General features: G+C 53.0%; 1 protein-coding gene across 1 annotated transcript in view; it reads right to left on the reverse strand.

The window, feature by feature from the left end:
* The window catches only part of LOC135405269 (zinc finger protein 160-like), a 292,050-nt gene that overhangs the window by 138,449 nt on the left and 131,472 nt on the right, over positions 1–22,129 (reverse strand). The gene's annotated exons all lie outside the window — the stretch shown is intronic.

Consider the following 22,129-nt stretch of genomic DNA (forward strand, 5'->3'; position numbering starts at 1 on the left):
AGCGGCAGCGCTCCCGCTCCCGGCCCCGCCCGCTCCCACCCAAACCCCACCAACCGCCCCTCTCGGCCCCGCCCCCGCCCCGCCCAATCCCCGCCTCGCCCCGCCCACTCCGCCGCCTCCCATTGGCTGCGCACGTTCGGCCCTGGAGCGAGGAGCGCGCGGGGAGCGTTGCCTGGAAACCGGCGAGGGAATCCCGGGAATCCTCGGGGCGCCGGCGCTGCCCCCCCACTCCTGGAGCGAGCGGCCGTGCCCGCCCGGGAGCGGGCACTCAGCGCCTGGCTGCGGCCGCCACAACGGGCAGGGAAGCAGGCGCGCGGAAGGCGGGCTTCGGGCCCCGGGCAGCGAGGAGCCCTGAAAAGAACAAAAGTGTTGAAAGAGAGGGAACTCATCGCACCATCACAGAACGTGCTGAGGTGGAAGGGACCCACGAGGAGCGTCGAGTCCAAGCCTTTGCCTGGCACAGCACCGACCCCAAGAGTCACACCGTGTGCCTGAACTCTGCCAGCCTTGGTGCTGTGACCACTGCCCTGGGGAGCCTGGTCCAGTGCCCAACCACCCTCGGAGGGAAGAACCTTTCCCAAATATCCACCCTCACCCCATGTGAAAAAAAACCTATTTGCAACCAAAAAAAAAAGTTTCTATTTTCTTCCTTCCCCTTCTCCTTATTTAGTGTTTACACAACAGTACTGCAGTGCCCTACTGGCTCCAAACTGAAATACTTGAAGTCCTTGCCGTATAGGCTGGATTTTGTCCCTTAGGCAGAGGCTAATCTGCCTGCAGTCCACCAGGACTGCCAGAGCTTGGGGAAGGGATGGAGGCTATCGCAGGACGGAACAGAGATGCGGAGATATTCCCTGATATTCTACTCTAGAGGCGGCTCAAGAGACAGCCCTGGAGTTGGAAGCACTTGCCTTCGTTACTGGACGATCTTGTCCAGCACCACCGGTCAGATGTGTGGGGTTTATGTCCCACAGTAAATTAAAAACACCACAGCCATTATGTAAATGTGTATTTGTTTGACTATTCACCCTGATGGTGTTCAGGCAGTTAGGCTGAGGTACTTTGTGGATTTTTGGAACAGAAATAACATCTTTTAATGGTGTCTGTGACCGGCTGAGGTGCAGGATGTGGCCTCTCTATTTTTAGCATCTGCTGGTACGCCCATCTGTAGTGAGAAAACATCCTGTGAGTGTTAATTTAGGTGATGCAACCTTTTAAGTCTGGAGAACTACTTCCTTCTTCAAAGCTCGCTAATTCTCACGAAAGAAATAAAGAGAATTTCATGACAGTGACCTATTTTTCACTTTGAATATCCCAACTATTGGTGAGCATTTACATTAAAATATTTGAAGTTTAATAAATTTTGCAAAATATCCTGGATGTTGAGGGATGTAGTGATGAACTCAGAATTAGAAAGTGGAGATTGTCTTCTTTTTCTTTGAAGCTCACAGGCCTATGAAAAAAAAAAGCTTCCTAGAGAAACTGAATTTTTTTTATCTAATTTGTACACATTTCTACAATTAGGACAGCTGTAGGTTCACCCCTGGCAAAATCTCTCTGCTGGTAACCCAGCCACATGCTGATTAATCCTTATTTCATGTTCAAGTGACCAGGATATTTTGTTCAACTGGCGACAGAGCGGTCCAGGTGGTAAAGGAACAAGGACTGAACAGTATGAGCAGCGTTTGCCTTTTTCTCTCCTCCATCCCCCTTTTCTATATATTATACTTTGCCACTTTCTCTGCTCAGCACACAGGAATTTGCTGGATGCATCCATGAATGCAGAACCCACTGGAATCAGGACATTTGTACCAAAGGATCCAGCTAGTGCCAGGGAAGCAGCAGTTATGACTGTGTAACAACCACACTGTGAGGAGGAACAAGACTGAAAACCACTTTCCGTAAAGGGAAGGATTTGAACTGGTGTTGGAGATGTGCAAGGCTCTGTTATTCTCCCTCCTTAAGTTGTTGACAGGACACAGTCCCCTCTCTTACCTGCCATTGAAAGGTCCTTCTAGTTACACTTATGGCAGTGTAACTTTGTACCAACATCAGCCGTGCACTGTAAGGCTGCTGAGGTTTCCAAAATCCACCTTTTTTATTTCTGCTAGTTCTGCTTCGTATCCTTCAAGCCAGTACACAAGAACAAAGCTTCAGCAAAGCCTACTTAACATTTCCTTTTGTTTCTGACATCATTAGCCAACGTAAACCAAACCATTAACAGGCATCTAAAAATATTTCTGGAAGTTTTCACGTGCTCGGTGAGGATTCCAAAGTTTTCTTTGAGGGAGACTCAGGGAGACTCTAGAAGAAGATTTTTGGTCCAGGAAAAAAAAATAAATAACGCAGCTGAAGCCCAGGCACCGTTGTATGAAGCAGATTGATTAACCTTAGTGCTGCTGCGTTCCCACTGGAATACACACTGGAATGCCACTGGAATGCCGCCGGATTTCCTACTGGCCGCCCGGAAGCGGCTCCTCCCGTGACTCCCAGCGCGGCAGGACCGCCTCCCGCTTCCAGCCGGCACATCCTGCCTGGCCTCGCCTCCCCTGCCCGCCCCGATCCATCCCGGCCCGCCCCGATCCCACGCGATCCTCCCTCCTGCCCGGGTGAGTGCGGGGCCGCGGGACGGGAAGGGGCTGGATGGAGGCGGCGGGAGCCGGGAGGGGGGAGCGGGGACACCGCGTGTGCTCGGAGCCGCTGTGCCCGGCGGTATTCCCGCTGTGCCCGGCGCTATTCCCGCTGTGCCCGGCGGTATTCCCGCTGTGCCCGGCGATATTCCCGCTGTGCCCGGCGGTATTCCCGCTGTGCCCGGCGCTATTCCCGCTGTGCCCGGCGGTATTCCCGCTGTGCCCGGCGGTATTCCCGCTGTGCCCGGCGGTGTTCCCGCTGTGCCCGGCGCTATTCCCGCTGAGCCCGGCGGTATTCCCGCTGTGCCCGGCGCTATTCCCGCTGTGCCCGGCGGTATTCCCGCCGCTTCCCAGGGAGCTGCCGTGGTGTGGGAGGGAACAGCCCTGGCGGGCAGCAGCTGCTCCCGTGTGGGGTTCTGCGCTGGGGTTTGTCCTCCAGCCCGGCACGGAAGGAATTGGGGGTGCTGGTGGATGGAAAGTTGGGGCTGAGCTGGCGCTGAGCTCCCAGCCCAGAAATCAGGGCGCATCCTGCATCCCATTCAGCGGGCCGTGGGTGAGGGAGGGGGTTCTGCCCCTCTGCCGCGCTCTGGGGATTCTCCACCTGGAGCGCTGCATCCAGCTCTGGAGCTCCCAGCGTGAGAAGGGCACAGACCTGTTGGATCAAGTCCAGGGAAGGCCAGGAAGATGATGAGAGGGATGGAGCAGCTGCGGAGACAGGCTGGGAGAGTTGGGATGGCTCAATCTGGAGAAGTCTCTGTGGAGACCTCCTTGCAGCCTGTCAGGACTTAAGTGGTGCAAGAAAGATGGAGAGGGACTTTTTCTGAGGGCCTGTAGCTGCAGGACAAGGGGCAATGGGTTTAAGCTTAATGGTTTAGGTTTAGACTAAATGTAAGGGAGAATTTTTTTCTGCTGGAGGGTGGTGAGGCATTGGCTCAGGTTGCCCCGAGAAGCTGTGGATGCCCCATCCCTGGCAATGCTCAAGGCCTGGTTGGATCCTGTTGGATGGGGTTTTGAGCAACTAGATCTTGTGGAAGGTATCCCTGCCCATGGCAGGGGGCTTGGAACAGCTGTAATAACCAGCAGAAGGCTACAGAACAGCACGTGTTGTAAATGAAGCTGCGTTCTATGAATAGTAAATATCTGAATGTAACTTCTTTAAATCAGTGTGAATGAGCTGAGAGGTTGGTACAATGGATTTAGGTCTGGAATTCAAAACTATGAATCCAGGCTTGGTTGCATTTGTGTTGCTGTCATTTGGGGATGTCAGCTTTAGATCTTGGTGCCTTCAGCAGCATCTTCAGATCTTGCTGTCAGTCAGGGACTGATTTTCAGTCTTTAATTTTTTACGCGTTCCCTTGCCTCATGCTGCAGTTGGGAATGTTCATTCTCTCAGGAAGGAGGTGATGTGAATTCCCTCCTGCAGGGCTGAGGTGACCCTCGGTTACTGTTGAGGGACAGGCTGTGCAGGAGCTGCTGATGAAACACTGCCCAGGAGTTAGTGGGCCAGCAAGGGTGTCCTGCTGCACAGAAGAACTTAGTGCTGCATGTAAATACCAGAACTGGAGTTTAAGTTTCAAAATACGGGATCTGCGTAACTAAAAGTATCTCAACAAATTGATAGCATTTCCTATCAAATGGGTATAGGGAGTAGAGCTGTCATTTTTACTTAGAAATTATGGCATCAGCACGTTCAAACTTCTCAGGTGTTGGCTTTCCAGACTTGCACAGTTACCTACCTACCGTTACTTGATTTTCCCCTTAACTTTCCTGAGAATTTGGCAGCCAAACCATTTGTAGATCAACTTCTTTATTTTGGCATAATGGTACACAATCATACTATCTGCCTGGGAAAAACCAAGTAAATGACTTCCAGCTTTAAAATGAAATGTCTGTGCTTGTATGAAAGAATTCTTTTTGTTCTACATAAACAAAGTTTGACAGCTCGACAGGACTGAAAGCAGAATCTTGGCCTTTTAGTTCTTAAACTGGTCAATTTTACAAGTTTTAAACTTGTAAATGTAGTAATTCCAGAGCATCAACAGGAAGGCCTAACAATGTTCCCTGTCTTCTGTAAACTGTTAATGCCTTGGAGCAAATAGTGAGGCTCTGAAACCAGAGCTGTTCCCGGGATACTCTGATATCCCACTGGGTAGGGTAAGAGTTGTTGCTCTGGGCCCGTGAGCTCTTGAGGTTGTGTTGCTGGTTGATTGTTTTGGTCCTCTCTCCTCTTGAACAGGAACCATGCCCAAGAAAGGAGGGAAGCATGCTGAGATGGGAAAAGAAACACAGGCACAGTGTAAACGAGCAAAGCTGGAAGCAGCTTGTTCTCCCCCAGTCCTGAGTTTTGAGAACCCAGACAGCCTCTTCGGGAGCTTGATCTCCCCCATCAAAGAAGAGGTGTTTTTCAAGGAGTACTGGGAGCAAAAGCCACTGCTCGTCCAGAGCAATGATCCCCTGGTGGCTGCTTACTGCCTGTCCCTGTTCCAGCTGTCAGACTTGAAGGAGCTGTGCAGCCAGGGCCTGTACTATGGGCGAGATGTGAATATCTGCAGTGTGTGAATGGAAAGAAGAAGGTTTTAAATAAAGAAGGCAAAGTGAATTACGTGCAGCTGAAGAAGGATTTTGACCAGAAAAAGGCAACAATACAGTTTCATCAGCCTCAGAGATTTAAGGTGGGATTGTTTCACTGGATATAATTGATGCTGGCTTAATAATGTGGTGTGTTTTGCTTGAGTTGCACTAGACATGGCTTCATCTCTGTCCCCAGGGGAAGTGGTTGACATTGATGACCTGCTGAAATCTTTACATGAGCTGTATTAAAACACAGTTTATACTTTTGCACTGTCCATCATGTTTCACTGCTCTGCAGTAAGAACAAAATCTGATTCATGCTATAATATGTATAATAATATATTCTTTTTAAAATTTTGCTCTGTCACATAAAAGTTTGGAAACAAAACCAAATGCACAAAATTGATGATTAGGCATCTGTGCTTAAATTATCCCTTCTGCCCCACTGTTTCCTTGTGCAAACTTTGTGGCTTTTGAGCCACTTCCCTTTAATGGAGGGTAAGGTGTGAACCCATGTGAAATATTTCCAGTGTTCTTGCCAGTGAATTGCACCATGGAAAGGTACCAGCCCATTTTAGCTGAGTGTTCTCAGTCCTTGAGTTTGAGAACGAGACAGTGGTGCTGCACAGTTGTGTAAAGGACTTGGATTCTTAGAGGTGCTTTGATTCAGGTAGTCTTGAAGGTGTCAACACAATTGAATTGTGAGGTGGACCCAAATAAGATCCCAAATACAAGCTGAGTCCCAGGTATAGTGTTCCTGGCTGCTGTCAGCTTTAATGGCCAAGCTGCACTTGTGTGGATCTGGTACTTGGCACGTTCTGCTGTTTCCCTTCGGTGCCTTGTCTGTCACATGTGGGGTGTGGATGAGTCAAGTTTGGTTTTGAATATTCCCAAATGATTGGAGTAACTGGTGAAAGGTCTCTAACCTTTGTATGTTCTCTCTGGTGAGAGAATGCAGGTCCTGCATGTGCTTCTTGTCTTATGGTGTTTTGCTGTTTGTGGGATTATTTTCCTCTGTTCAGCCTTGTCTGTCTGGTTGTGCAGCCTAAAGATGGCACAGGGAAGAGAACAAACCCAGGTTGGGGCACCAGACTTTTTGGCTTAGCAATGACTCTCATGGCAGATCCCCTTTGCATCTCCAGTGCTCTCCTTCAGGAGAAACACTGGTACAGAGCACCTTCCTTCCCACCTCTGTGTCCCTGATGTGATCATTCTTCCCAAGCCATGGGGAGGGTGTGGGCTGGGCTTGGCTGAGCTCTTCAGCAAGTAACAGCATCTTTTTTTTTTGCAGGAGGAGCTGTGGAAGATTCAGGAGAAGCTGGAGTGCTCCTTTGGGTCTCTGGTGGGGTCCAATGTTTCCATCACTCCCCAGGGATCCCAGGGCCTTCCTCCTCACTATGATGATGTTGACGTAGGACAGCACAACCTTGCCTGTGAAATTGTGCATGGGCTTTTGCTGATGGCAGTGTTTGCTGTTGTGTGTGTGCTTCTAACCCTCCCTCCCACTAAACATTATAGGAAAATGTTTTTTTTTATTTGTGTTTCCTTGTAGTCGTTTTTCTTACATATTTTTGCTGAAAATTTACTAATAGTAATATCTAATCATAATATCATGTAAACTGGGTTTTCCAGACCTGGTATTTCCCTTAGATAAAAAGAGAAGTTTGTTTTCACAGCTGCAGAAGCTTTCTAGCACCTGTTTTTTCATTTTCACTTCATTCAGGCCCCAAGAATTTACAAGTCCTTTTTCCTTTACTAAGTACTTGCTCTTTCTTCAGCTGGACTGTAACAGCAGACTGGTTGTGCTTGTTGGTCCTGCTGTTTTTAAGAAGTTACTGATATGATGAATTCCTGTGGTCCAAATGCATTTTAAATCAGCTTCTAAAAGAAACATACAAATATACACTGCGTTATAAAGAAAAAATTGGACTATCCCACTTAAACCAAATCAAAAAATCCAATCCTTATATGTGTATTTTGCTTTTTAATATTTTCATTTCCATTCAATACACCTGGAGTTTCATTTTCCTTATGCTTGTTATTCAGCAGCCTCACATCCAGCATTTCTAACTCATGCCATCTACCCCCATTGGGCACCCTGTAGAGGTTTCTGATGCTCTGTTGGGGATAAGCCTCTTTCACCTGAAATTCTGGATATTTGTGTGGCAGATGTTCCTTTGGGGTTAGTTCTCTAGCACTTACTTAAGTGACTGGAGAGAAACAGGGATTTCCAAATGCCTGCCTTAGGACAAAACAGATCCCACTTCACAACTCCTCTGTTTGTTGTCTCTAAATAGAGACAAAAAAAATTAGTTCAAATTTAAATTTCTCTGAATTGTAGCTATCTAAAAATTAATGGGAAAGGAATTACTTCCTTATGGATTTGGATTTATGGTCTTTTGCAGGTGTTTATCCTTCAGCTGGAAGGCGAGAAACACTGGCGGCTCTATAAACCAAGGGTGCCTTTAGCTCGGGAATATGATGTGGAATCAGAAGATAGGATTGGGAATCCCACACGTGAGTTCATATTAAAGGTATGAGAATTTCATTGCCTTAGGTGGTCTGGGCTGTGATTGCCAGAAAAGTTAAAAGTGGTCCATTTCTTGAAGGCAGTGATTGTGGCTGTGAAACTGAGGGGAGGGTTTGCACAGTGCGAGCACGAGAAATTTGGGTGATAGTTGTCTGTATCCTTTTTTAAAGGTATCCTTTGCTTCTAGTATTTAAATAATGGGCCAAAAACCCCAGTTATTTCTGTAAATTGACTAGTACTCTCCAGGTTGGGCACCCTGACTCCTAGGTCATGTTTGTGGAGTTGTGTGCAGAAAAAACACTGGGTTTGTGTATGGTTCTAGAACATTTTTATGCTTTTACATGCTGCCTGTAATCCCTCAGGCTAATCCTTCTGTGCACTGAGACTTACTGCTGCACTGAACATTGTCACTGTTCTGGTGAGTGAGATTTAAATATTTATCCTTGGCTGATAAAGAAAAGCATGACCCAAACCCCATATAAACTTGCTGTATTAATTGCTCTTCCTTTTTCCAAACGTGAAATTCAAGTGTTTGGTTGGTGGTTGATTTTTGGAATGAAAGGAACATTTCATGAAGATTACTGAGTGTCAGCAGGGAATCTGGTGCTTGTCCTGTTCTGTTTTACCTGCTTTTGAAGTGTTACTTGTCCAGCTGGTGGTGCTGCTCCATGTTGGGATCCTCAGGAGTTTCTCTGCCTTTTGGCCTGTTATGGAGCCTCTCTCTGCTCTTCTCAGTGTCCAGAGCTGCATTTGGGTGTAGGTGTTTTAGGAATAGTGTGACATGTTGGATGGTGTAGGTGTTTTAGGAATAGTGTGACCCATTGGATGGGATGCTGACATCATGAGCTGTGTTGTTTGACAGAGGGGAATATTCAATCGTCATCGTGTACTGGGTGATGCAAAGTCTAGTAAACTACAGCTCCCTTTTTCATTTCTGGAATATTTTGGACCAGACTTCAGTGCCTTTCATTTTTATGGAATAATGATGGGCTTAAAAGTTATCCAAGTTTTTAATTTATTTTCCTTCTGTTTGCTGTTGTTCACTTCCTGTGACCCATTTCTTCTGGGTGGCTGGTGTCAAAGTTTGGTTGTCTCTTTGTGGCTGCCTCTGAGAGGGATGCTGTTGTTTGACTCTATTTCCTCCCTAAACATCTTTCTAGAATATTTCCTTTCTCCATCTTTCAAATGAAGAGAATTCAGAATACTCTTGGTTGGTGTAGTCCCCACTCTGGTAAGGAAGGCAGTTTTCTTTGACTGTGCTGTCCAACTCTATAGGTGTTTACAGGACAAGCCATAAGTAAACTTTTATTTCCTTCTTGGAGGCAATTTTATGTGCTTTACACCTTTCTTGTCTTGACTTTTCTTTATCTAGTTTTTTTTCAGTGTGGAGTTTTAATTTACATAGGTGAGAAGAAAGATAGGGAGGAGGAGGAGGAAGGTCGTACCTGTTTTTTAAGTGCTTTAACTGAAAATCTCAGACAACAGTATTGTAACAGATTACCATTTTTACAGAATATTTGGCTTTTCTCGTGGAATACCAGCCTTTTCTTTTGATGTGATCTGACCAAATCCCCATTTCACTGCTCCTCTGCCAGCCCACTGTGTTGCCAGCAGGTCCATCTCAGCTGCTTCTTTGTCCTCTTCCTGCAGCTCAGTGGGAGTCTGTGTGTTCTGTAATGTTAAAAAGCTTCTTTCACGTTTTCAGTAAATATTGACAGCAGGTTGGAAAGTTTAAGGTTCTGAACTTCTGGCTTAGTGTTCTTTATGTTATTAACGTGTATATTGCAGGACTGCTCCATTTTGTGATTCTAAAGGATATATATTGTCAGACTGTCTGCTCAGAGAGTATTTTCTCTGACTGCAATAAGGTTTGACCTGGTGCCCTAAACATATCAATTTTCTTGCAGCCAGGTGACTTCCTGTACTTCCCAAGAGGGACCATCCACCAAGCTGACACTCCTCTTGGGACCTCCCATTCCACACACGTGACCATCAGTACCTACCAAAACAAGTCATTATTCTTTATCTTTTGTTTTGTGTGGCTTTCCTCTGCCAAGTGATGTGTGTGAGTAGTACAGACCTGAGATGTGGTGAAGTTTTGGGGCTTGGGGGAAGGAGGGGAGCAAGAAGACTGTTGTTGTTTGAAGCAGCCTGTTTGAGAGGTTTTCATGCAGCAAGCTTGATTGCTTTTTAATTGCTTATTTTATTATTTACCAGCTGTAGGCTTTAATGTGGAAAATGTTACAATTGCAAACTCACTTCCGTATTTAAAAAAATCTCTCAACAGTGGCTGAAGTTACTGTTCATTTCATAGCTCAGATAAAGAGTCATGAGTTACTCCTTTCATCATGTTTTCTCCTGTATTTGATAGTCACCTGCACTAATCTTCTGACAGATTTGCTGCCAATTCTTCCTTGCAAACATTTTCTGCTTATCTGTGGTTTTTTTTATCTCCTACCCCATGTATGCAAGTCAGATTTCTTATGACACACTCCCAGTCCTTGTGCCCACACTGTTACCACACAGGGAAATGTTCTTGCCAACCTGATCAGCCTCCAAGATGCTGGGTTTGGAGCCATTGGTCTGAGTTAGGAATTAGGAAGGGCAGAACAAGTTTGGGCATATTCTAGATAACTGTGAGATGAATCTCTAACCACCAGCTGTGCCATTCTGGAAGCCAGGATGGGCTGGTAACTCTTCATCTGGCCACTCCTCCAACATGGAGAGAGGGTTAAGAGGAAGCTGCTCAAAGGTGTCAGTCTTCTTAAAAGTTGGGTTCAGATTATTTCAATTTACACATGTGTTCTTTTATTCAGAAGGTAAAAAAAACCTAAACCCAAAAAACAGGAGAGGAAAAGGAAAAGCTGCTCTTCTTCCAAGGTTAAAAAGTGGAGTCATCCCTCGTTAAGGCTGTTGGTAATGAAGTGCTGACATCCTGCCTCTGCACCTCCTGTCAGCAAGTGCAGGGAAAACAAGCAGGAGTCCTGGTGCAGGCTGGTGTTCTGACTTGTAGATGGAAGTATGATCTGGAAGCATTTCCTTGGCAAATTGAAGAGAAATCCTTGAAAGCAGCTGTGGAGGAAGTGCTGGTGGAGGTGGCGCTTCCAGGTATTTTCAGGTTTGTCTGGGCCAGATCCCAGCAGGAGAGAAGTGTGCACATGCGGGATAAGCAGGGCAGTTTGGAAAAGCAGTCCCTTCACAGCCCGGCTCCCCCCAGCTCCCTTTGGGGGTGACCCCCCGCCCCTCGCGCTCCCTTTGGGGTCCCCCCCGCTCTTTCCCCCCCGCCGCTTTCCCGCCGTGCCCGCCCCGCTCACCCGACAGGGCGGGGCCGGCAGGGACGGGGCGGGGACGGGCCGAGCGCTGATTGGCTGCGGCGGGGGCTCGAGAGGCGGGGCGTGCGCAGAGCGCCATGTTGTCTGCGGGGCAGCGGTAGCGGTGGAGGTGAGGGTGCGCTCGGAGAGCGCGATTCTGGGGATCCGCTCGGGGCTGCGGGGAGCGCGGCTGTGGGTGGAAAGGCTGGAGGGCTCGGGAGGGTTTAGCCGAGGGGTTCGGGGGTTCCCGAGGGTCAGAGCGCGGGGCCTGGAACCCGCGTGGGGGGGTGGGGCTGTCCCAGCGCCCTGGGTGCACTGCGCAGGCGCGCCGGCGTTACCCGCCGGCGTGACCCGCGATCCGCCATTACCCCTCCCACCACAGCGCCCCCTGCCGGCCCGGCGGACCGACCCCAGGGAAAGGGGATCCCAATGCCCCCCCCGAACCCCAGAGACCCCCAACACGGAGCACACAGAGACCCCAAAGGGACTGGGGCCCGGGGGTTCCCTAAAGCCCAGCAGTGGGGTTCAGGGGATCTCCCAGCCCCCAGGGGAAGGAGTCCTGGGGGTGCCCCCCAAAGTCCGGGGGGGAGATGTACCACATCCGTGTAAGGGGCTCCCAGTGCCCCTCAGTACGGCCCAGTAACCCCCTCAGTGACCAGCCAGTGTGTCCCAGTGACCTCCCACTGCCCCCCAGGATGGCCCAGTGATGTTCCAGTGAGCACCCAGTAACCCCCAGTATGGCCCAGTAACCTGCCAGTGTCTCTCCCTGTGTCCTGATAATCCCCCAGTAACTCCCAAGTCCCTCCCAGTGCCCTCCCAGAATCCCTCAGTAACCCTCTAGTCCCTCCCAGTGCCCTCTGGTTCCCCCCAGTGTGTCCCAGTATCCTCCAGTAATCACCCAGTGCCCCCCAAAGCCCTCCAACTGTCCCCAACGTGTCCCCAGATGCCCTTGGCCTTTCTGTGAGCATCGGGGGGGGGCATTTTTGGGGTCAAAGGGTCCTGGGGGGCTCCTGGGGTGAGATGGAGGGTTGGGGACATCAGGGATGGGCATGGGGCCAGTGGAATTGGGGGTGTCAAGGGGGGAATAATGGCAATGGGGAGGCCCTGGGGACACTGGAGACACCAGGCTTGTCTTGGAGTGTCAAGGGGGAATTAGGAACACCAAGAGGGTCTTGAGGACACCGGGGAGGTCTCAGGACTCAGCTGCTCTTGGTGCAGCCCCTCATCTCCCCCCCAGACCTCTTTAACCTCCCCATATGTCCCTTAACCTTCATTTTTCCTTTAGTCCCCTCCCCCCACAGATCCCTTTGATGCCCCAATGCCCCCAAAACCTGTTTTAACTCCCCCAAATACACCCAAAGACCCCTAAACGCCACCAAATCCCCATCCAAACCCCCAGATCCCTTGAAATCTCCCCCAGCCCCCCCCTCAAATCCATTCCAAACTCCCCAAAGAGGGATCGCCTGGCACCCTGGGACAGGAACACAGTGGGCTGTACTGGGGGCACTGGGCTGTACTGGGAGTGCACTGAGGGGGCTCAGGTGTCCCAGGACAACGTGGCCCAGCTCCAGGAGAGCTCTGGGGAGCAGTGAGGAGGTACTGGTCTGTCCTGGTCTGTACTGGTCTGTACCCCCAATCCCCAAAGCCCCTCCCCAGCTCCCCCAGGACCCTCCTGGACCCCAAAGCCCCCCAGGCCCCTCCAGGCCCCTGACTTGGTCCTGCTGCCCCTTGAACATCTGCAGCTGCTGCAGAACCAGGCATTTCATCAGCAAATGTGCAGGTGACCCCAAGCTGGGGGTGTGTTGATGTGCTGGAAGGCAGGAGGGCTCTGCAGAGGGACCTGGCCAAGCTGGATCCATGGGCTGATTGCAAGGGGATGAGGTTCCAGCAGGCCAAGGGCCGGGTCCTGCCCTTTGGGCACAAGAAGCCCCGTCAGCCCCCCGGGCTGGGGCCAGAGTGTCTGGAGAGCAGGCAGGCAGAAAGGGAGCTGGGAGTGTGGATGGACAGGAAGCTGAAGAGGAGGCAGAGTGTGGCCAGGTGGCCAAGAGGACCAATGGCTGGTGTCCTGTGTGAGGAAGAGTGTGTCAGCAGGAGCAGGGAAGTGATTGTTGGGCTGGAGTGAGCGCTGGTGAGGCCACCCCTGGAGTGCTGTGTCCAGCTCTGGGCCCCTGAGTTGGGGAAGGCCCTGGAGGGGCTGGAGCAGGTGCAGAGAAGAGCAGCGAGGCTGGGGAAGGGAGTGGAGCACAAGTGGTGTGAGGAGAGGCTGAGGGAGCTGGGGGTGTTGAGGCTGGAGAAGAGGAGGCTCAGGGGAGACCTCCTGACTGTCTGCAAGTCCCTGCCAGGAGGTTGGAGCCAGGTGGGGGTGGGGCTGTTGTGCCAGGAAGCAGCAGTAGGACAAGAGGGCTGGGTCTTGAGCTGTGCCAGGGGAGGTTTAGGTTGGATATTAGGAAGCAGTTTTTTTGCTGAGAGAGTAATGAGGCCTTGGAATGGGCTGGGCAGGGAGGGGGTGGAGTCAGCGTCCCTGGAGGTGTTGAAGGTGAGAGTGGATGTGGCCTCAGTGTCATGGTCTGGGAAGCACGGCGGGGTTGGATCCAGGGTTGGACTTGATGATCTCGGAGGTCTTTTCCAACGTGGCTGATTCTGTGATTCTGTGATTCCCATTCCTATGGCAGCACATGCTTGAGGCTCTATCCCCAGGGTGATAGAGATGTCTGTCCATATCTATCTCCAAGGTTAGTCTGTAAATGTGTGGTGTTAGCAAAGCAGGCTGAGTTCTGGGCTGGTTGTAGAAGGAGAAAGAAGCCCAGAGGCCAGTGCAAGCAGGCAGCCCTGAGCTTGCACCTGATGTCCCCTCCCTGCAGGTTCCTGTCCTTGAGCCCAGGCCCTGAGGTGAGGCTGAGAAGTGGCGCGGAGGTGAGCCCAGAGCTGTCCCTGAGGTGAGGCTGAGAATAAGTGCAAGGCAGAGGTGCTGCTGAGGAAGGAGAGCCCAGTGGTGGGGAAGAAGACAAAGCTGTGAATGCCCATCCCTGAGAAGGTGCTGTGTCCATCCCCTGTGTGCCAGGTGAGCTGGGGCTTTGCTGCAGAGCTGCGGGCGCTGATTTGAGCGTCTCCAAGTGCTGAGATGGTGGGCACCCAGGAACACAAACTGTGCCTGGCCACGGAGCCTGCAAGGAGGAGCAGAGACAGCGGTGTCAGTGTGTGGGGCCAGGTTGTCCCTGTGCCTTCCCCTGCAGGCCCTGGCTGTCCCTGCTGGGCCCCTGTCCATCCCCATCAGGTCCCTGCCCGTCCCCCCCGGGCTGAGCTCCCCCCAGGAAGTGCCGTGGAGCTGAAGCTGCTGCCATCCCCCCCCTGCAGCCGCTGCCCCAGCCAAGGGAGCAGCAAAGGCAGGGCCAGGAGCAGAGGCAGCAGCAGGGGAGCCCTGGGGGGCCGGGAAGGTCTTGTGTGGGTCAGGAAAGAGGCGCTGGGCACGAGGCCGGGGCTGTGCTGAGCAGGCCCAGCCCTCACATCCCCCCAGCCAACGCCGGCTGCCCGGGGGGCTTGGGAGGGACCCCCAGCCCGTGTGCCCCACACTGAGCTGGCAGAGAGAGAGCCAAGGGACAGGGCCACGGGCAGGGCCACGGGTGAGGGACAGGCAGGGCCATTGCAGGGCCACGGTGAGGGCACAGCCTGTGGCAGCAGAGCTGCCCAGGGCTGGGGGCAGCCGGGGGTGTTGGTACCAGGCAGTGCTGGGGCCGAGCAGAGCACGAGGCCTCTTGCAGACCCCTGGAGCAGCCTCCCACTTGCCAGCCTTGCCCTGGTGGGGTGACACTGTCCCCTCCCTACAGGACACATCCCCAGAACTCTTTGGGGGGCCTTTTGTGTCTATTCCTGGTTGCCAATTCCTGCTGGGGACCTGAGGGAGCCTCTGCAATCCCATCCATGGGGCACAATCTTCTCTCCAGAGCTTGACTCACTGCTGACTTTGCAGATAAATCTGTGCTGGCAGCCCGAGTGTGTCACGACTGCCCGCGCTCCCCCCAGCATATATGGGACAAGTTCCCACTTCCTGGGCATCCATGGGATGGGGGTCAATTGTTCTCCTGCTATTGCTTCTCCTCTTTTGGGGGCTCTTGGGGGTGGGCAGGAGGTGTTTTTTGGGGGTGCCAGGCTGGGTTGGCAGCAGAGCCCCAGCAGTGGGCGGGGGGATGCGGGTCTCCCCCAGTGGTGGGGTTTGGTGTTGCTGGGTCAGGCCCCGCCGGCTCCATTGTCAGCCCGGTGCTGCCAGGGGGGACACAGCGGGTTTGGGGCCCCCCGGGAGTGACGGGGGTGGGTGTGGAGCCCGGGAGCTGCCAAGTGTGGAGGGCGGAGCGGGGAGATTCCGGAGCTGGGGGACCCCCGGCAGCCTGGAGGGGGGAGCATGGAGAGGGAGGAGCCCCAGGACCCGAGGGAGCCTGAAAGGGGGGGTGAGGAGAAGGGGAAACTTGGACAGTGGGGACCCCTGGGATCCCTGGGACAACAAAGTGGAAACCGTGGAAAGGGAGAATGTCTGGGAATATGGCACCCCGAAGGTGAGAGTCAGAGGAGAAGGGAGTCTTGGGACACCCAACACCCCCAGAGGAGTCAGAGGGTCAGTCAGGGGAGACCCTCTGAACCCCAGAGGGAAGAGACCAGAGAGGAGGAATTTCTGGGAGAATTTTTTTGCGCTGCATGTTCATAGTTTGGAGTATTTTTTGGCTTAAGTGTAACTTTTTGCAGTTTGGAGGGATTAAGGGTCTTCTTGATATTGTCTGAATCTTGGTGTTTTGGAGGTTTTTATGGACACAGGATGCCCGGTGAGTTCTAGAGATGGACTTGGGCAGGAGGAACCCCCAAGCCAACGCGCTCAGCCCTTGTTTTCCCCCCATCAGGATTTGTCCTTCCCAAAGCTTGGGCGGATGGAGGAGGAGGCTGCGAGGAAGAGGAAGATGCCTTGGGCCCCCCAGGCAGGTGAGGAGGCAGTCAGTGTCCCTTTGGGTGGGTGTTGTGCTGGCTCTGTCAGCCGAGCATGGCCCCGGCTGCAGGACAACCCCGCTGGCGCCGCCGTCCTGCCGGGGCCGGAGTTGGGGGGATGTCCTTGGCCTTCCCTGTGGGCCGGAGGCAAATCCCCTCCCTGTCCTTCTTGCTTCCTGCCCCAGGCCCCGAGCTGAGGACGGAGAGCCCGGAGGACAAATCCCCCCGTGAGACCCTGGTGGGAGAGGCCGTTTTGAAGGGCTCCCCGGCGCAGGAAGGCAGCGGGGAGGAAAAGGGCCGGAGATCCCCCCGCAGGAGGGGCTCCAAAGCCATCCCAGGGTGCTCTGAGGAGGAAAGAGCCAGCCTGTGCCGGGAAGGTGGCCGGAGCTTGAGGGGAAGCTCTGAGCTAGTGGTCCCTGAGCAGCCTCCCAGCAGGAAGAAGCCCTTCAGGTGCTTGGAATGTGGGAAGAGCTTCAGGAAGAGCTCCAGCCTCCTCAGCCACCAGCACATCCACACTGGGGAATGGCCCTACACATGTGGGGAATGTGGGAAGAGCTTCAGGAGCAACTCCAACCTGATCCAACACCAGCACATCCACACTGGGGAACGGCCTTACAAATGTGGGGAATGTGAGAAGAGCTTCAGGGACAGCTTCAGCCTCATCCAACACCTGCACATCCACACTGGGGAACGGCCCTATTTGTGTGCGGAATGTGGGAAGAGCTTCAGGGACAGCTCCAATCTCCACAACCACCAGCGCATCCACACTGGGGAACGGCCCTACATGTGTGGGCAATGTGGGAAGAGCTTCAGCAAGAGCTCCAGCCTCCACATCCACCTGCTCATCCACACTGGGGAACGGCCCTATATGTGCTTTGAATGTGGAAAGAGGTTTCCAACCAACGCGAATCTCCTGCAGCACGAGCGGACGCACACGGATGAGAGGCCCTTCCACTGCACCGACTGTGGGAAGGGCTTCAACCGAAAGTCCACCCTCGTCACCCACCGGCACATCCACACCGGGGAGAGGCCCTACAAGTGTGGGGAGTGTGGGAAGAGCTTCACCCAGAGCTCTAACTTGACCAGACACCAGCGGACCCACCAGTAAGGGAAGCCCTACCAGTGCCCCGACTGCGGGAAGAGCTTTGGCAGCTGCTTCCACCCCAAATGAAGCCCTTGATGGTGAGACAACCCCTGGAGTCCAGTGACTGTCACTCCATCCCTTTCCACCACAAAGGGCCAGTCCCCTTTAACAGGGGCAGCTTCTTCCAACAGAACCCTTCTTGGGGGGTGTGTGTGGAGATTCCTGCCTTGGCTGGGGACCCCCCAAGGTCACTGCTGGAGGTTGAGAGCAGAGATCTCCCCCTGAGCGTTGTTCTGGGGGAGTTCCATCCATCTCTAGTTAAGAATTATTGCTTTTGTTTCAGCTTTAGTAGAATTGCTTCTACAATTGCTTTAGTGTAGAGCACTGTCCTGTCTTATCCTGTACTCCTGGTAGTTTTAGTGTTTCTCTTGTGCAGTAAATAATTCTGATGAAGATCTTTTGTCTGATCATTTGTAACCCTGAATAATTCCTTTCTATCAATAAATCTGATTTGCCATCATTAAAACCTGGGGGACAAAAGTGGTTCAGTCACATCTCTGTAATTCCTCTAAACTGAAACTGTTGGCATAATCCAAGGCTGAGATTGGATCCAGCAGCCCCCAGCACCCTACAGGAAGTTGGGAGCTCAGGGGGGCCAAAATCTGGTGCCCAAAGACCCCCATGGGACTGTTGGACCCTCCAGACCATCCCCCCTTTTCCACCCTTCTCCCTGTTCCTCCCACTTTTCCATGGTCCCCTCAATCCCCGGCCCTCCCTGGATCACTGAGGGTCACAACCCCCATTTTCCCCACTCTCTCACCCCTTCCACATCATCCCCCCACTCCCCAGCCCCTTCATGCTCAGTTTGGGGGTCCCACCCTCCCCCTTCCCCACTCTTCTGACCTCTCCCACCCATTTCCCATCACGCCCCAAACCTCAGTGCCCCTCCCCCTCCACTTTTGGGGGCTCCCTCTGCCCTCCCACTCAGTTTCAGGTCCCACCACCCCTTTATCCCCTCTGACCCCCCTTTTCCCACTGACCGCCCCCTTCCCACCACCCGCTCACCCGAGAGCTCCTCGCCCGCAGCCGGGGGGGCTCCCAGCACCACCAGTGCCCAGAGAAGTCCCCCCAGAGAAGGGGTTGGGTGGGGTTCTGGGTGGGCTTTGAGTATGTTTGGGGGTCCTTGAGGGGCTTTGGGGAAGTGTAGGGTTCCCAGCACCTTTTGGGGTGAGCTGGGTGCCCATTGAGGGGCAGGTGCCCTCCTAAACCCCTCCAGAGTGGGGTGATATGGAGAAACACAGGGGGGTCTCCATTCCCGATCCATCACAAGGCCAGTTCTGCCCCCCCCAAACTCGGCTCCACCCCTTGGGATTCCCCCAAGCCCCTCCCCCACTGCCCCCCAATAACCAGGACTGAGGAGAACTGGGAAGCTTTACTGGGATCACTGGGAGCAGCTGGGTGGTGTCAGGATAAAAGCAGGTGAGGGGGGGACACACGACCTTCCCAAAATCCTCACAGGGATGAGGGAGGTCCAGGCTGGGCCTGAGGCCCCGGGGAGGGCCTTTGTTTCCATCAGGCCCTGCCACGTCCCAGACTCCCTTTGGTTCCATGAGGTGCTGCAGGGTCACAATGTCCCCTTTATTCCATGAGGTTCCGCCATGTCCCAGGGTTCCTTTGGTTCCACGGGATTCCACAGAGCCAAAACTCCCTCGTTGTTATCCTTCCAAAATTTGTGGGCCCATTCTATCCCTGCCTGGGATGGAGCCCCATTGTGTTTCTGCAGGAATGGATCCATGGCCATCCTGCCACTGCCCCAATTGAATGCTGCACAAACGTCACTGCAGGCCTGACCCTGGATGCAGGAACAGTCTGGGAACTACAGGCCTGCTCCCATTCAGCAGAGCCAGTCGGGGTCCCAAAGAGCACAAGTGATTGACTGCAACCCCTGCAGTTCTCTGGCATTGCTGGGGACAAATGCATGAACTGCCAGGAGCTCTGCAGAGCCCTGACAGTGCCACTGCAACCCCAAGCTGCATTGCCTGGCTCAACCCTCAGCACAGCCAAGGCCACAACCCTTCCTGAAAGGTGTCCCTTCTGGGCAGGGCAGGGGGACAAACCCCTCCATCTGTCCCTCCACATGTTGTGTCCAATTCTTATCCCCCACTTAGGGACAAAGTCAGGCTACATTGGGTGTTTAGCTTGGCATTTCCTTCACTCTTTTGTGCTTCCAACACACACACCCCCCAGTCTGGGCAGAGTCTGGCCCCCCAGAGACCACAAGACCTGACTATTTGTGGCTCCTGCTGCAGGGATTGGAACTTGGGCCACAATCTGTGCCAGGAGCAGAGAGGTCCCTCCCCATAGAAACTTCTTGGCAATGGAGTTCTTAAGAAAACAGGATGGGCTGTGGAGATCAGTGTCAGGGCACGGCCTGGGAAGTGTCTTGAGCATCCTCCTGTTTACCATGACCAGCTTTTTCATCCCTTTTCTGTCTGTTTTCTCACACCTGTTCCTTCACGAACCACCATGATCCCACCATTTCCCTTCCTTTGGTTCTTCCCTAGAGATCCCATGACAAGTCTTGCACAATCCCCAAATGTGCTTTCTTGTTGCCCATAATAAAACTCACACCCCAAACAGAATCCCCCATCCTCAGCTTCAAGGTCATCCTGGGAGGCTCTGCCATTGACCCAGTTGGTGAAACTCTCACACAGAGATGTTGGAACTTTATTTGAATTGATTTTTTACCTTTTAGGTTTACAATGACTTCTCCAAAAACATGGTAATCCATGTCTTAGCAATAAAAATTCTTTGGAGAAGGAGTTTGGGACTCAAAGAATCACGAATGGTTTGGGTTGGAAGGGACATAAAAGCTCATGTGGTCCAAGTCCCTGGACATGGAGAGTGACATCTTCACTAATTGAGGCTGCTCAAAGTTCCTGACCTTGGACAAATCCAGGGAGGGGACATCCTCTTCTGTTGCAGTTCTTGCCAGCCCCATTGGTAAGTATTTCTTCATTTTATCTGATAGAAAGCTCCTCTATTTCAGTTTAAAATCATTGTCCCATGTTCTGCCACTACAGGTCTTGGTAAAACATATCCCTGTGGGTATCTTAGATCATGTTTTCATCTGTAAACACCTTGGAGAGAGCTCAGAGATGTCCAAGGAAGGGGTTTGGAGGTCTCAAATATATGACCACCCTACAGGGGCAAAGGAGTGGTAGGTTCAGTGGTGTGCAGACAGAGGACAGCAGAGAAGAACCCTGGGAGAGCTTGAAGAATCACTTCAGAGAGGGTGGATGCTTTTGTCGTAGCACAAAACAGCACAAGAAAGAAAGAATTAATGCCAAATGCAGCTGGCGAGGTACAAGGCTGGCAGAAGGAAAAAAGAATTTCACTCCGAGGTCAGTGTTGTGGTGCAATATGTCACAAAGAAGGAGTCTGGGTGAGCCCAAGGCTTTGTGTGTGCAGGAAGAGCCAGGGAGGACGCAGAGATGTCAGTGCAGGAAGGTGCCAGCCAGGTGGGGCAGCTGGGGGGATGATGACAGCCTGCAGGGAAAGGGGCAGGGCATGGACACTGTAGGACAGCCTGGGCTGGAGAGGAGACAGGGATGGGGAGAAGCTGAAAGGCCCTGACAGAGCCACCTTCTGCAGGCCTTTGGCCATGGCTGCTGTCTGTGCCCCTGATGCCAGGAGGAGGGGAGTGGCCCTTGCAGCCCTGGGGCCTCATGGCCTCCCTGTCCCTGCTCAGCAGCCTGGCAGGTGCCACCCCATGGTCCTGCCCTTGGCATTGCACATCCCACATCCCAGTGCCCCGGGAAGAGCCCTGAGGAATGAGGCAGGGACAGGATCTGCCTTCCCAGGGGCTGGGGGTCAGGCCTTGGCCCTTTGGATTAATAAAATACATCCCGGTTTCCTCAGCATCAGAGCCACCTTTCCCTTGCTTGTCCATTCTTGTCATCGCTGCAATTTTCTGTTCCAACTGGAATCTGGGGACACTTTCACAGTCGTTTCCCTCATTGAGACCCAGTAACAGTACAAGAAACTTCAGTATTTCAAACTCATTTTGACTTCTTGAGAAGTTGTTTGAACTTACTCTCAGGGACTGAGTTTCACATAAACAACGCAAACCCCCTCTGGGAGTCATTAAATGCCTGGGGCTGTAGCTGTGCTGCTGAGCTGGGCTGGGCTCCTGGCACACAGGGAGCTCCTGACAACCAAGAAGAGCTTCAAAGAGACAGCTCTGCTGGTGAGCAGCTCCTCTGCACAGCCCAGCAGGGCTGAGGGCACTGCCTGCAGCACCCAGAGCACAGGAGAGAAGGCAGAGAGATGAGAGGCAGCCTGGGCTGGGAGGTGACTGAGCTCTCACTACGGGAGAAACCTTCCCAGGATTTGAAGGAAGAATTCTCTGGCTGTAGGAAAGTTCAACTTGCCTTCCTGGAGGCATCTCCTAAAGCTGGCACATCCCACAGCTTCTAGGATTTTTCAGCAGGACTCTCCCAGTTGCTGCAGTGCAGAGGAAGCGGCCATATGGCAGAGCAGGGCAGGAGCTGCAGGCAGCAAGGGCAGAGAGGAGAAGGGAGCAGGAGGTTCAAGGGATCCTGGGGTGGGAGGACAGGGCAGAGCTGCTCAGGGCAGGAACCTTGCCAGCCCTTTGCCACGGTCAGGCTCTGGCTGCAGAGCAGTGCAGGTGAGTTCCTGCAAGTGCCTCTCCCAGCTGCCAAATGGCAGCAGTGGCAGGAGCTGTCAGGATGGCTCTGCTGGATTTGCTGGGGTGCAGCAGGAGAAGCTGCTGCAGAGCAGGATTGGTGCTGCCCCATCAGAGGCCCAGGGCCAGAAGGTTCCCTGTGCCAGGGCTGGCTGTGGGGTGGGAAGGTGGGGGTGCAGCCAGGGGTGCCCAGGGCTGTGGTGCAGAGCAGGGTCCTGCCCCCAGGGCTCTGTGTGCTGGGGCAGGGACTCTGCTGCCTGCCAGGGTCAGCTCTCAGCCCGGCCAAGGAGCTGCCACGGGGATGGGGAAGAAGGGCTGTGGGGAAGG

Source organism: Pseudopipra pipra, chromosome W (genome assembly GCF_036250125.1).
Source record: "Pseudopipra pipra isolate bDixPip1 chromosome W, bDixPip1.hap1, whole genome shotgun sequence".
In the NCBI taxonomy this organism is placed as follows: Eukaryota; Metazoa; Chordata; class Aves; order Passeriformes; family Pipridae; genus Pseudopipra; species Pseudopipra pipra.